This window comes from Nyctereutes procyonoides, unplaced genomic scaffold (assembly GCF_905146905.1).
Source record: "Nyctereutes procyonoides isolate TBG_1078 unplaced genomic scaffold, NYPRO_anot_genome, whole genome shotgun sequence".
Lineage (NCBI taxonomy): Eukaryota > Metazoa > Chordata > Mammalia > Carnivora > Canidae > Nyctereutes > Nyctereutes procyonoides.
The window spans coordinates 24,569,898-24,585,089 of NW_026575052.1; the positions used below are offsets into that span (position 1 = coordinate 24,569,898).

General features: G+C 39.8%; 1 long non-coding RNA gene across 4 annotated transcripts in view; it reads right to left on the minus strand.

The window, feature by feature from the left end:
- Positions 1–1,479: 1,479 nt before the first annotated feature.
- LOC129514063 (uncharacterized) overlaps positions 1,480–15,192 on the minus strand; it is a 61,521-nt gene continuing 47,808 nt past the window's right edge. For all 4 annotated transcript variants that reach the window (XR_008665348.1, XR_008665347.1, XR_008665346.1 and 1 more), the window contains exon 5: positions 1,480–3,668. This is a non-coding gene — a long non-coding RNA (uncharacterized LOC129514063). The remainder of the gene's footprint in view (positions 3,669–15,192) is intronic.

Sequence of the window (15,192 nt, forward strand, 5' to 3'; positions counted from 1 at the left end):
CACACCTTTCTCATGCCCCACTGAGTTGCCAAATTTTGGACACTTCACAGCCATGTGATCACCACTGTCACTGTGTCACACCTTATTTTCACTCCGGGTCGAAGTAAACTCCCTGTGTAGCTGATGTCTGTATGATGTTCGCTTCTTTCCAGAAATCCTCCATCAGCACCTCCTCTGTTTGCCTCCTACCCGTGGTGGACTGATCTCACTAATGGTCCCCATCCTTCACACCTCCCCTTGCCATGTGACTGCTAATGAGGTGAACGCATTTCTTTGTGAATCCAAAGGTCTTGTGCAGGGGTCCACGTTCAAGGTGATGGATCTGTCAGAGGATTTGGTGGTGGCAAGAGGTCCCAGGCTGTGATGAGTCGGGAGGGACTCCACTGTGATTTGGGTCACCCAACCCATTTGAAGCAGGACCCCAGTTGGTGGCTTGGGGCGTGGGGAACAGGGCCTGACTCCAAGAGGAAGAGGTTGGCAGGTCTGTGCCTGACTACGTACCAGCGGGCTGAGAAACCAGGAAGGTAGTCGAAGAGCAATCAGGAAATTGAAGACCAGGCCCAAGGGGAGGGTGAAGTGACAGCACCACTAGGCTCATCGGAACATGGTGTGAAAGACTAGTTCTAGAAACCATGGCGATGTGGACACAGGGATTCTGAGCTGAACGGGAATCGGGCACCTCTACCTGATGGCCTGGGGAAAGCAGAGGCCAACAACTGTTGCTCACTTTCCTCAAGAACAGCTGCTGGCCTCCTGTTGACCCGCAGTGGTTTTCACCCCTCCCTGTGATTCGGGAAAACATACTAGCGCCTGAGCTCACCCCTTGAGGTCAGAATTTGATTGGTCCTCATTGGTAGGATATAACATTATCAATAATGTGCAGCCTGAGTTTGAGAACCATTTAAACAGTCTGCCTGTCCCCCCTGCAGGCCCCTGACCCAGTACAGGACTGCTCTTTTTTTTTTTTTTTTTTTTTTTTTAAGATTTATAGGTTGATTTGATGAGGGGGCAGGAGCAGAGGAAGAGGGAGAAAGAAACTCAAGCCGACTCTGTGCTGAATGCAGAGTGTGATGTGAGGCTCAATCTCACGATCCTGACATCATGGCTTGAGCCTTGAAACCAAGAGTCAGACACTTAACTGACTGAGCCACCCTGGTGCCCTTGCCCTGATCTAACCACACTTGACTGAAGCACTTCTGCCTCCAAGTTTTTTTTTTTTTTAAAGATTTTATTTATTGATTCATGAAAGACGAGGGGGGGCGGCGCAGAGGGAGAGAGAAAGAGAGGCAGAGGAGAAGCAGGCTCCATGCCGGGAGCCTGATGTGGAACTTGATCCTGAGACTCCCGGATCACGCCCTGAGCCTAAGGCAGGCACTAAACCGCTGAGCCACCCAGGGATCCCCTGCCTCCAAGTTTTAAAGAAAAAAATTAATATTCGCACACATGCATACAAGGATGAGACAATCTTTTTTTTTTTTTGAGAATAACTTTTAATCTGCTGATTACACATACAAGTTATTTAGAACCTTGTAAGTTGACCACATATAGGCATTTGACCCAGCCTCATATTTGTATGTCATCCTCAGTAATGACCTGGGTCCTTAAAAAGACAGGGAATGTATCGTAAGCCCTCAGAATACTTTACGCTACGGAGATTCCTTAAAAGATTCATCTTAAAGCAGATGGTGGCAATTGAAAAATGACACAATATTGGCCTATCGACATATTTTTAAAATCTATTCTCACCAAACCCTGGAACTCTAGGGTTCTTAACACAAAGTACTATGTGCTAAAGAGAAAATAAAAGAGATGCCAGGATACACCTCAGATAAGGGGTTCTTTGGGATCTGGGGTTGGGGCAGGCCTCTTGGAGAAGGTGCCTCTTGATTTCAGGCCAGAGGAAACTGAACACAGCAGTTATGTGACCATCTGGGAAAAGATTTCCAGGCGGAGGGAACTGTCAGGAAGAAAGCTCTGCTGAGGATTCTTGCTTGATGATCAATGAAAGAAGGGCATAGCATGGCTACTTGATATGATGCTCACCAAAGTTATTTCGTCATCCAAACTGGTGAGATCCTCAACCACCTGAAGGGCAGAAAGTGAATACCACAGAATAAATGAGGAATAGGAGCTCAATATATTTTTAAAGCACCATGAATAAGCACATCTGGTGTTATAGACAGTATTCTGGGGATGGCATTATACTCTTTTGCATACCATTTATAAAGAACGGAGACAGGCATGGCCCTAGTCAGCTTTCCCTATTAGTGATACAAAATAATCTTTTATTAATCTTATTTAAAATTTGTTACCATTGTACATGATCTCAGAAGACCAAGTGGAGAACATATTATACAAATCAAAGGAATAAATGAATATGAAAGAAAAGACAATTATATCCCCAAACAAAAATTTCTGCCCATTCTGTTACACTATAAAGCATTTTGTAAATGTAAAGATTGCACATAAATATTAAGTAAATATATTAATATAATCTTCCTCTGGGTTTTTAAAAATAAGAATCTCAGTGGGCAAAGAGTTATAATTTCATATTTAAAAGTTCTCTCAGGCCCATGTTTTCCAGCATCTAGTAGGTACCACAGGAAAGTCGCTATCTTGGTGGAGATGATGAGGGTGATGGTTGAAAGCATTGAGTTGGGAGTAGATAGAACTAGGTTCAGGTCCTTACTTTGCCATTTAATAGCTGTGTGACCTTGGACAAAGCAGATCAGCTATCTGAGCCCTCATTTTGAAATGTGCAAAGTGTTAACATTTCTTCCTGATTCAAATTATTGTTGTTGGATTAAATGAGATTATTTAGAGAATGAATGTAGCACAGTGCATGTGACATCCTCACGCTCATGATCACCATGTCATCTCATCAGAGGGCATGGGTGTATGTAAGGATCACATACTTAAGTAATTGGAAATACACAAGACAGGCTCAGGATAGACTGTGGCACGGCAAGTCTTGCCCTCACACCAGCAGACTTGGCATGGTCAACAGCTCTTCATAGCTTTATCAGTCAGTCCTCTCTGAAGAATCCAGAAAGGAGAGGATCAGCTTGTTGCCAACCGGTTGTACATACAGCGTAGCCACTTTGGCTTCTAATTCTTCATTAAGGAGTTTGACAATAGTCTTAAGAATGACTTCTAGAGAGAATTCCTGTCACCTGGAAACTCAAAGGATGCTGCCAATCTATATAAATAGGAAGCCAACTATATAATAATAATTTACTCTGGAGAACTGTAAAGACTAATGTTATTCATGATGGTGAAAGATATTCCGTTTTAGGCATATTTCCTGTGCTGCTACAGGGGGATCAACATATTTTCCCTTTTCCATTCAAAACAACGACAGTTCATTAATTAGAAACATTGGGATTTACTCTAGGTAACAACTTGGAATATAAATTGAGGATGAAAAGGACACCATAATCAGGAAGCATCCACCAAGACCTCATCTGCTGGTAAGGTTACATACACCTTCTTGAGCTCTACTGCTCTCTGTTGTGAGATTCATTCTGCTTAGCAGCTTTCAACCTTCCATGGAGTAATTGATTAAAATAACCACAGCCTCATGCTTCATCTTTTAACCAAAGGGTGTGGATGTTTCTTTACTGGCATCATCAAAGATCTGGTGTATCCAGAAGAAAAAACTTCATTTCCTGTTAGATTAAAAAGAAAATAAGATTTTAAAAACAGGCTGATACTACCAATTACTAAGTGATTTTATAAACACAAATTCTTAAGGGCCTAGTACATTTGCAAGCACACTTCATAATCAAAATAGATGGATCCTGTAAGGCAAACAGCCTACTAAAGTTTCATGGAAAAAAAGTAATGAACCCACAGTGAGGACTTGGGTTCAAGTCTTAGGTCAATTATTGAGCAGCTGAGTGGCCTGAGGCTTGGTCACTTCACTTCTTAGAATGTATTTACTCATCCATAAAATGGGAGTGGTGGTATTTATTTCAGGTTCCTTGTAGCGTTGTGGTGGAAATTAAAACAGATAGTGTGTGTGGAAGTGCTTTCAAAACTGCAAGAAGAACTGCTGCGTAAATGGTATTGTTATTACCAATTTCTAAGAATTATTGAACACCATATCCTTAGACCATATCAGCAAGCTGACACCTGACAAATGAGAACTCATTACTGTGTCATATCCCATTGTCTGTAGCTGTTTTCATTCTCAGCTGATAGGGTGGGCCTCTGTTGCCCTGTCAGCATAAATCCTTGGTAGAGGGCATTTCTCTAGAAGTGGAAAGGATTTCTAGCTCCTGTCCCATCCTGTACCTTTCCACATACCCATACAGACAAATGAAGGTCACTCAAAATTCCTCAAGCAAGAAAAGAGGAACATAGGAAGGATGTAGACACCTCCGTTTTAGGTTTCCCCATTTTTGTCAAGATTCTCTAGAGATCCGAATGGCCATAGTCTCCACTTCTGAAATTTCTGTGTAACAATAACTAGTTATTTACCATTTGTTGAGCACTTAAGGCAGTTGGTCATGACATAAGCTCCTGATGTAGAATACTTGACTTAATCATTACAACAAATATGAAATACTGGTATGGCCCTCCATGGACAAATTGGGAGATGAAGACTTGCAGAGGCTGGGCAACTTTCCTGAGGTCACATGGCTAGCTCATAAGTGGCAGACTCGGTCCCACATCCCAGATCTGCATGGTCCCAAAGTGGATGGTCTGACCACTACCTTGTCAGATTTTTTCCTAAAAAATTATTCTGTTGTTACTCTTAGTTTTGTCTGAAATTTTCCCTTGGATAGGTTGTTATGTGGCACATCGGCTTCCTCCAGCATCCAAGTAGGTACTGCCAAATGATTCATTTTCGCATCCAACAAGTATTTATTGAGTATTTGCTATCTGCCAGCTACTGCACTGCAGTGGAAGGGTGTGGGGCATGACTATGAATGAATATAGTCCCTTGATCCTACAGAGCATCCTTCCTCCCTGAGACATGCTGATGCATGAGGCTTGCGGAAAATCTCTTCAAATCAAAATACAGACTCATGATCACTATTGTTTATGAGACGGTTCACCTTCGGCTTCCTTTCATTTCATTCCTTCAATCAGTGAAACCATGAATATTAGTCAGGTGCCTCTGAAGACTCAGATACTGTGCTAGCCAATCTAAAGATAATATTGTATCAGCTACACCCTTTATTTACTCACAGTTACTAAAGAAATACTAGGGAATACCATTAAGATGTGGTAATTCTCCGTTAACCATCCTGATGGGGGAAGGAAAATAGTTGGGATAAAGTGTGTGTACATGTGTGTATGTGTGTGTATCTCTTCCAGGTGATACATGTGTAGACCAAGAATTTGAGTGTGACCAAGAATTTGAGACTCTTTCCACTTTAAGCTTTTATAAAGAACTTTTGAGTTTGTAAACAATCCTCTTATTTTGTTCTGTAGAAGAAGTACTTATACATAGTACAACAGCAAACAATTTAGGGAAATTAGGGACACTTGGATGGGTCAGTGATTGAGCATCTGCCTTGAGCTCAGGGTGTGATCCCAGGGTCCTGGGAACAAGTCCCACATCAGGCTCCCCCCAGGGAGCCTGCTTCTCCATTCTGCCTATGTCCCTCCCTCTCTTTCTCTGTGTCTTTCATAAATAAATAAACTAAATTAAAAAAAAAAGAATTTGGGGGCAAAAAGAGGTAAAAGGAAAGGTGAAAACCTCTCTGGATAATCTAGGGGCTGAGCACACTTTTGAATGGTTGTCATTGTTTTTAATGTGTTCCCATAGTTTCTGAGCACCCAGATCAAATTGAGGTTTCTTTTTTCCCTGAATGGTGATACCCCTCTGGACTATAAAACTTATTTTCATATTTTGGGGACCCTTTTCTTTGGAGAAATGTAAACTCCCTGAAGGAAATAGCCCTGCTATGTTCTTTACACCCCCAGTGGACAAAATAAGTTGGGTCACATAATAGGCACTGCATATGTACTTGCTGATTAATAGACCATGACTCTTAGAGAGGTAACAGTAGTACATGAAGAATTCCAGAGACCAAAAGCAAAGATATATTACCTAAAAGCCTTTATCTTCCCATCTGCTAAAGGCACTCAGTGTAGAGTGGTTAAAAACCAAATTCTATCATTTTCTATTTCTGAATGTTTGGACCAATTACTTAATCTAATTGTACCTCAGTTTATTCTCAACTATAAAACTGAGGATAATAAGATTGTCTAGACTGGAATGTCACTGTGAGGATTAAGTTAGTACAAGAGTGGCATTTACAACACTGGCATGTAGAATATATGATAAATGTTAGCTATTATTATTTGTAATTTTTTTCTTATTTCTGAGGATGCAAAAGTCTTTCAAAATGAGAAAATAAAACATAATATATTATTTCATTCCAAAGATGATAGAAAATTTCATCCTTATCACTGCTTAAGTTTATTTAAATAATGAAATTCAAAGCTGACCTCCTGGTAAAGATGGCAGATTGCACACATGCAACTACTTTCACTCAGCTTCCTAAAATGGCAGAAAACGATCTTTTAAAAGGACGAACCTTCAGGGATTTGGAGAAGAAGAGAGGAGATGACAGCAACAAAATTTTCTCTTTTTTAAAAGATTTTATTTGTTTTTTCACACAGAGAGAGGTAGAGACACAGGCAGAGGGAGAAGCAGGCTCTCCAGGGGAAGCCCCATGTTGGACTCAATCCTGAGCCTCTGGGATCATGCCCTGAGCCAAAGGCAGACTCTCAGCAACAGGTGTCCCAGCAACAAAATTTTCTTTAGTCAGCCTCACACATATGGAAAGTAAATTCATAACAGCCCCAGCATTGATTTGAAGAACAGTGGGGAAGGATGGAGTTTGAAGGGCAAAACACAGGAGAGCATCCAAGAGATACGTATACATAAAAGATCTAAGTGTGATTAGCATGCCAGGAAGAAATGATAAGAAGAATTAATATGTAAGAATCTTCAAAAATGAATGACAGATATCAAACTATTCCAAGACACTGAAAGAATACCAAGGAGAATAAATGCAACCCTTCCATAAGAACCTCCACACCAAAGGCATATTATATTCAAACTGCTGAAAACTAGGGACAAAGTGAAAATTATGAAGGCAGGCAGGACAGAAAGAACATTCTATATAGCAGAATAAAAATGAAAGATAAGAATACCACAGATCTCTCATCAGAAACTATGCAACCCAGAAGATAATGGATTATATCTCTGTAATTGAACAATAAAAATCTGTCAAATCTGAATCCTATACCCAGCAAAAATGTCTTTCAAAGAAAAAACAAAGGAGAAATAAAGACTGCTGAACACAAACTCAAACCACACCTGAGTGAATTCATTGCCTGCAGACCCATGCTGTAAATAAGGTTAGAGGAAGGGCTTCAGGCAGAAGGACTCTAATAACAGACAGAAACTGGAATCTACCACCCAAAGAAACTGAGCACCCTGGAAATGAAATAACTAAAGATAAAGTTCAACATCCAGTTTTTATTGTTTTCAACTGTTCTGGAAGATAACTCTCTATAGCAAACATAGTAGTCTTGTGTTTTTATGGCATATGTAAGAGTAAGTATGTGGCAGCAATAAAACAGGAATGTGAGCAAGACATTCAGGACTGTATTGGGGTCCTTACACTCATCATGAAACAGAATATTAGTTGAATGTAGATTTTAATTATATAAGACATATACGGTAACCCCAAAGGTAGCTACCAAATTTTTTTTCAGAGGTGTCCATGAGAATCCAATGGTGGAAATAACATTGAATCATAAACAGGGCTCAATTAATCAAAAAGGAGGCAAGCAGGATGGAGAAAAGACACAAAGAACAAATGGAACAAATAGAAAACAGTTGGTTAGATGATAGGTTTTAATTCAATAGTCACATGTGATGTAAACTACACTAATCAAAATTTAGATCATTAGATTAGATAAAGAAATAAGACCCTACTATCTGCTGCCTCTAGAGCCACCAACTTAAATATAAAGACCCAGGTTGGGAGAAAAAAAAGAGATGTCCTGTAGACACTACTCAAGAGAAAGCTGAAGTAGTTTTATTAATATCAAAGCTGGCTTCAGGGGTGCCTGGGTGGCTCAGTCAGTTAAGCATCTGCCTTTGGCTTGGGTCATGATCTCAGGGTCTTGGGATCGAGCCTCATGCTGGGATCCCTGCTTCCTCCTCTCCCTCCCTCCCTCCCTCTCCTTGTTCATGCTCTTTCTCTCAAATTAATAAATAAAATCTTGAAAAAAAAGTTGGATTCAGACAAGAAATTTCACCAGTAATAAAGGGGCTTATTACATAATGAAAAGAGTTTCAATTCTCAAAAAAAGGACAAAAGCACTGATAATTGGATGCCTATAAATTCAAAGCTTAGGGGTATCTGGGTGACTCAGTCAGTTAGGAATCTGCCTTCTGCTCGGGTTATGGTCTTAGGGTGCTGGGATCAAGCCCCACATCAGGCTCCCTGCTCAGCAGGGAGCCTGCTTCTCCCTCTGCTCCTGCCTACCACTCCCTCTGTTTGTGCTCTTCCCTGTCAAATAAATAGATGAAATCTTTTAAAATATTCAAAGCTTAGGACAAGTGGTTAAATGCCTTGCAAAGCACATCTTACCAACATCAGCACAAAAGAAACAGAAAAATGCAAACAGAATTCATTTTGTATTTTCAAATTGAATTCATAATTAAAAACCTTTTGACAAGGCAAAGCCCAGGCCCAGATGGCTTTTACTCACAAATTCTATCAAAATTGTAAGAGAAACACAAAATCAACTTTACCCCAAACTCTGAGAATATAGAAGGAGATGCTATTTGAGTTGGTTTAGGAGGCCAGCATGACCCTGTTCCTGAAACCTGACAAAAACATTACAAGAAAAGAAAATCAGAGATCAAGATGGTGCATGAGTAAATATATACAAAATCCTCAATAAAATATTTTAAAAATCAAATTCAGCATCTTATGATGGGGATAAATATTACTAAGAAGTGGAACTTAGGCCAGGATTGCAAGGTTAGTTTTGCATTTTAAAATCAATAGTTGTAATTCACCACATTAATAGAATCAAGAGAAAAAATATGTCGATGCAAAAATTTTGACAAAATTCCACACCTATTCATGAAAAAAACCCTCAAAAAACTAGGAAATGAAAGGAATGTCATCAGCCTGATAATGAGCATATACAAAAGGAGGATAGTTAATGTCATACTCAGTGGGGAAATATTGAATGCTTCTTACTTCAGGAGCTATGATAGTCACTGTCTCCACTTCTGTTTAGTAATACACTGAAGGTGCTAGCTAGTAAAAAAAAAAAAATGTGAGAAAAATTGAAAACGTTTACAAATTAAAAAAAAGCAAAACTGGAAAAGATGATATACATGATCATATATATAGAAAACATTCTAAGAAATCTACCAAATTTCAATGTCCAAAGTTCCAGAACTGAAAGCAAATTTGGTGAGGTCTTAGGAATCAAGGTCAATATGTAAAATGTTAATTATATTTCAATTTTCTTTACCAGCGAACAATTAGAAGATAAAATCCGAAAGCAGTTTATTTACAATCACAGGAAAAACATAAACTACCCAAAAATAAATTTAAGGAAGTATATGCAAGACTCATATCCCAAAACCTACTCCATAAGCCATGTGACATGCTTAGGGATTGGAAAAGTTAATATTGCTGAAGTGTCAGTTCTGCCCATATCGATCAATAGAGTCAGTGTGATCCCAATGAAAATTTCATGAATCTTTTAGTAGAAATTAACAAACTGATTGCAAATGTCTATGAAAATGCAAAAGAGGAGGAGTAGGAAAAAGAACCTTACATAAAGCACACATTTAGAAGACTTACACTGTGAGCTTTCCAGACTTACTATGAAACCACAATAATTAAGACACTATACTGTTTGCATAAAGACAGATAAACAAGTCAATGAAGCACAATAAATTCCTGAATGAGATCGACACATATGGTCAGTTGATTTTCATAAAAGGCACATGTACAAACACACACACACACACGTGCACACATCCACACACATCCACTGGGGAAAGGAAAGTTTTTGCCACAAATCACATTAGAATAATTGTTTATCCATTAAAAAATTACAAAAAAAAAAGAAAGAAAGAAAAAAGATCATCCTTTCTACCTCACACCATACACAAAACTTAAGTTGTGACAGGCCTTAATGTAAAATCTGAAACCATAAAGTTCAATGTTTTCTCAAAGAAAACATAGGAGAATATCCGTATGATCTAATGCTTGGCAAAGATTTTTTTGACAGGACACAAAAAGCCCTTGTAAAAAAATCACGAATAGGACATAATCAAAATTTTAAATTTGTGCTCACTGAGCAACACCACAGGAGAAAAGACGAAATACAGGTGGGGAGAAATTTTTGCAAAGCCCGTTTCTGACAAAGGACAGGTTGTCTAGAAATACAAGAACTTCTCCGACTGGGTAATAAAAGAGAAGCCGATAGCAAAAGACTGGAAACAATGGGAATGGTCATCAGCAAGTACATCTGTAAACCAGTGGTAGTATACTCTGCAGTGGAAATGTCATTCGGTCATTAAAAGGAATAGATTTCTGCATGAGTCTTAAAAACATCATTTTGAGCAAAAGCAGCCAGATGCAAAAAAGTACCTACTGTATGATGCCATCAAGGACGTTCTAGAGAAGGGAAATGGAGTCTGTGATGGTAGAAAAAAAGCGATTGCTTCATGGAGGGGGATCAACTGCAAAGGTGTACCAGGGAAGTCTCTGGGGTGATGGAAATACCCCACAGTTGCATGGGTGTACAGTTAGGTGGGTGCATTCATTTAAAACTCATTGAACTGTACATTTCAAATCTGTGCATTGCATTGTACATAATTACACTTCGACTTAAAAAAAGGAGGAGTAATTTAAAAAGAATACCTTAATGGTAAGTGAAAGGAGCAAGTTACAACAATATGATTCCATTCGTAGAACATTCAAAAATAGACAAAGCGAAACAGGCTATTTCTCACTGTGAAATTAATTTCTAAACAATCTGCCACAAGAGCCGAAAGTGGTTGCCTCTGGGGAAGAGGAAATGGGGAGACTGCTATTTTTCTTTCCAAAATTTAGACTATGTGATGCTTTGAGAATCTGTGCATATCTAACCTCAGTACAAATAAAGACCAAAAAGAAAAAAAAAATCATACCCATTTGCATGCTGGTGATCTTAGCTTCCACGGAGAATTGTTGACATTCTCTCCAGCTAGGGAATTATTTCTGGTGGGTGAATCATGCAGAAACTTTGGGCCGCTACGTCCGGGGGATGGCGTCCATTTGCTGTTGGTTGTATATTCTGGGCCACCTTGTTACTAGTCAAGCATGAAAGACAGTGCGGGGGGCGGGGGGAACCCAGCACATCAAGTGTGACAATACACTGCAAAAGTGTGCCTTAATTTAGAATACGGGTGCAGAATGGTGACAGGAAGCCGCTCTGCACTCCCTAATTACAAAGTCTCACTTCCACCAAGCTGACACAAATGTTAAGTCAAATTAAATATTGTCTAATTAACTAGCATACACGGGACTTCAAGACTGGTGACTAGGTATTATTGGGCTGAATAAATGAAACGCAGGGACTTGCAGCGTCTCGGCCAACCCAGATCTGCTAGCTCAGCCAGCTGCGACAAGGGTAGGCCATTTTGTTTTCACACGTCTCTCCTTCAGGGCTCTGCTTGTAATATTTACAGAAAAAGGCAATGCTAGTAAACAGTTTCACACAATGAGGTGTGAGAGTGGATAGGGGCCTATTCAAGCTCTGAAGTCCCCTGATGAGCTGCCAAAAGTTGTTATGAATGGCCCGGCTGACAGGGTGATGACGGATAAAGCAAAAACAAACAGCTCGGGTAATTCATGAAAACACACAGCGCCAAGACAACTCAAAGTGGCGAGTGACAGTTAAGATAATGGAATTTTGGAAGCTTTTCTTCAGGGGTCCTTGCCATACAATTATTCTGTTAATAGATTCTCCCTTAATGTGGCTGGATCTTCAACTTTTTTTTCCCACCGAATAATATTTATTATAACCGGTGGCACAGAAGCACGGGCCCTGGCCTTTCAAATGATGGTCAGTTTCTCATACAGAAACCGGAGCGGGATGATTTTTTTTTTTTAGTTGAGGCCCCGTGTCTGCCATTTAAAGAAGTAAAATATCCCCTTTCCGTTCCTATTACGAGAAACATCTCGAAGCATTCTTCCCTCATTTCTCTCATTTATAAACCATCCGCCGCAGACCTTTGATTAGAAAATAAATATTGGTTTGCACACTCAACTGCTAATATTTTCAAGGAGAATGATTTAAATGTGGTTGAAGTCGGTTTCCAATTCACATTGCCTATTTGGGGTTCATTCCCTTAAATCAGGCGTGACCAAGCAAGAAAGTATCAATTTGTCAGTGTTTTGCCTTGTACCCAATGGTTTGTCATGAAGTACATTCTGGTTTCTGTAACAATGGCCTATTGCTCAATTAATGTTTTAGAAAACAGAAACACGAAGACATATATGAAGCATGTGTTTGCATGTACATAAATACTATCTGATCATGTGCCCAGAGAAAGAAAGAAGGAAGAAGGAAGGAAGCAGAAGCCAGCAAGCATAGGAGGAAAATTCAGATTCTGTTTATTTTTTTAGTATGTCTTTGAGGGGACCCTGGGTGGCTCAGTGAGTTAAGCGTCTGCCTTCGGCTCAGGTCATGATCCTGGGGTACTGGGATTGAGTCCCGCACTCTTCCTCTCCCTCTGCCCCCTGTGCGTGCTCTCTCTCTCTCTCTCTAATGAATAAATAAAATCTTTAAAAATATATATTTATTTGAGAGAGAGCACAAGTGGAAAGGGCAGAGGGAAAGAGAATCTGAAACAGACTGTGCTGAGTGCGGAACCAGATGCAGGGCTCGATCTCATGACCCTAAGATCAGGACCTGAGCCTAAATCAAGAGTCAGATGCTCAGCCAACACCGCCACTCAGGTGCCCCAGATTCTGTGTATTTTAGAACCTGGCTACCATGAGATTTGGGAACAAGCAACTAGTTAGAAATGCAGAAATCTCAGTCCCATCCTAGCCTCCGCCCTAATCAGAACTTGCATTCTAACAAGATCCTCAGGTGATTCATCTGCATATCAAGGTGTTGAGAAGCTCTATAATTTAGATGACTGAGTTTTCCTTAATAGTGTAAGTTCTATAGCTATAAAAACTTATAAGGATGAAGATCCATGTTTCACAAAAAGTTGAAAACTAGATTATAAATTATTTAAAGCTACCTGAAAGTAACTTAATTTCTTTCCAATTTCTTATTTTCTTCTCTCCACTCTCCCATGAAGTCTCAGAGTATCCTTGAGTTCACCAAGCCTTCTAGGAAGGTGCATCCCTCTGCGAATCACTTTCCTTCCGCCCCAGACATTCAAGGACTCACCCAGCACATTTTTGAGTGATAGGCATGATTTAACAGACTGCATTTAAAAATCCAATCACTGCAGTGAACTATATGACTTCTCTGGCAACAATAAAGTCATTTTTAAGAATCATATCTTGACTGCAGTACCAACTGTTTAGCGGCTGGAATCCAGAGTAACGTTTTTTACAGGAGAGACGAATCAATTGTTAAGTCCTATACAACAGAGCTGCCCTACACCTGCCAAAGTCAGCAAAGACCCACCTCTGGGCACGCATTCCTTTAGGCTGTGTGGTCCTTAGTATAACTAGCTAATTACAGTTTTCTTTAGACTTGAAGGGACCGTGAGACCTGGTTCAACTCTCAACAGCATTTTTGGGTGTTGATAAATTTAAATACGTATAAATTTAAAAACTTAACATGGCCCCAGGTACTCTAAATAAAGGCAGAAGACAAAAGATAAGTTGGGGAAGCTATTAGGGACATGTGAAGCTGTTGGCTCGTTTCCTTAATTGACAAAGGGTTTTAATAATTCAGTTTGAAAAACACACACCCAGTGGGAAAGTGGACGAAGGATATGCATAGGCAATTCACGCGGAGTTGTAAAAAATACAAACTGAATAAATGTATAAAATGGTGCTCAATCTTCTTCATAATTAAAGGCATACAAATCAAAGCAAGTGTGAAAGAATGGTTCTTACCAATCTAGTTGGCAAAATTTAAAATGTTCGGTAATATCAGTAGTGTGCAGACACAGGTGCACTCGTCCGGCATGGGTGATAATGTCACTTCAGCTGTTTTGAGGGGCAGTTTGGTAATATTTACCAATATTGTGAAGGCACTTACATTCTAAAGCAACAACTCTCCTGCGAGGAATTTAATCTAGGAAAATATTGGCAAAAGTGCCTTAAACTAGATGGATGAGGATAATACACAGTGCGACAGTATTGGCGTTATTGGATGTCTGGAAGCAACCTCAAGGAGCATCACGCCAGAGGGCTGGGCAGCTGGGACAGTGCAACCCAACAAGAAGGGTTGCGAGAAGACCGTCGCAGCCATCCAGAGAATCATCCAGACCAGCACATGCTGCTACAGAATGATTTCCGAGATGTACCAGTCATGGAGAGAGAAAGAACAGAAAAGCAGGAGATGGAGCAGTATGTACAATTTGATGTTTTTAGGTTAAACAAAAATATGTATATATGGTCTATGATTGACTTTTTCCCCCCCGGAAATATAAGCAGCAGCTAAGATTGTTTAACTTTGTGATAAGTTTGAGGAATGGGAGAAAACCTTTTCATATAATTATATGTTTATCTTTTGAATTTTCTAAAAGAGGTGTGTGTGTGTGTGTGTTTGTGTGTGCATGTGTCTGTGTGTGTGAGAGAGAGAGAGAGAAAGCAAAACTTTGGCATTGACATTACAAGCCATTTTGTTTTATTAGGTCCCAGATGTAAGAATGTTGTGGAAAATCTTTGGAGTGACATTATTCTCCATAAGCTTATCTTCACCACTGGATTTCCACAGGCAAGCAGATTTCTCAACCACAAAGCAGCTAGATTTCCCAAAAAACTGCTGTGTCCTCTGGGCAATGGTGAGCAATTTTGGAGGGTATAGAAAACTTCAGGAATTTGGGGAAAGCATAGTCAGAAAAATTTAGCTGCACACAAAATTCTGGGTTCATTTTGGGGTTTTATAAGACACCTGAGACCTATTCATGGACTGCGTGGGCTCAAGACCAGGAAGTTAAGGATC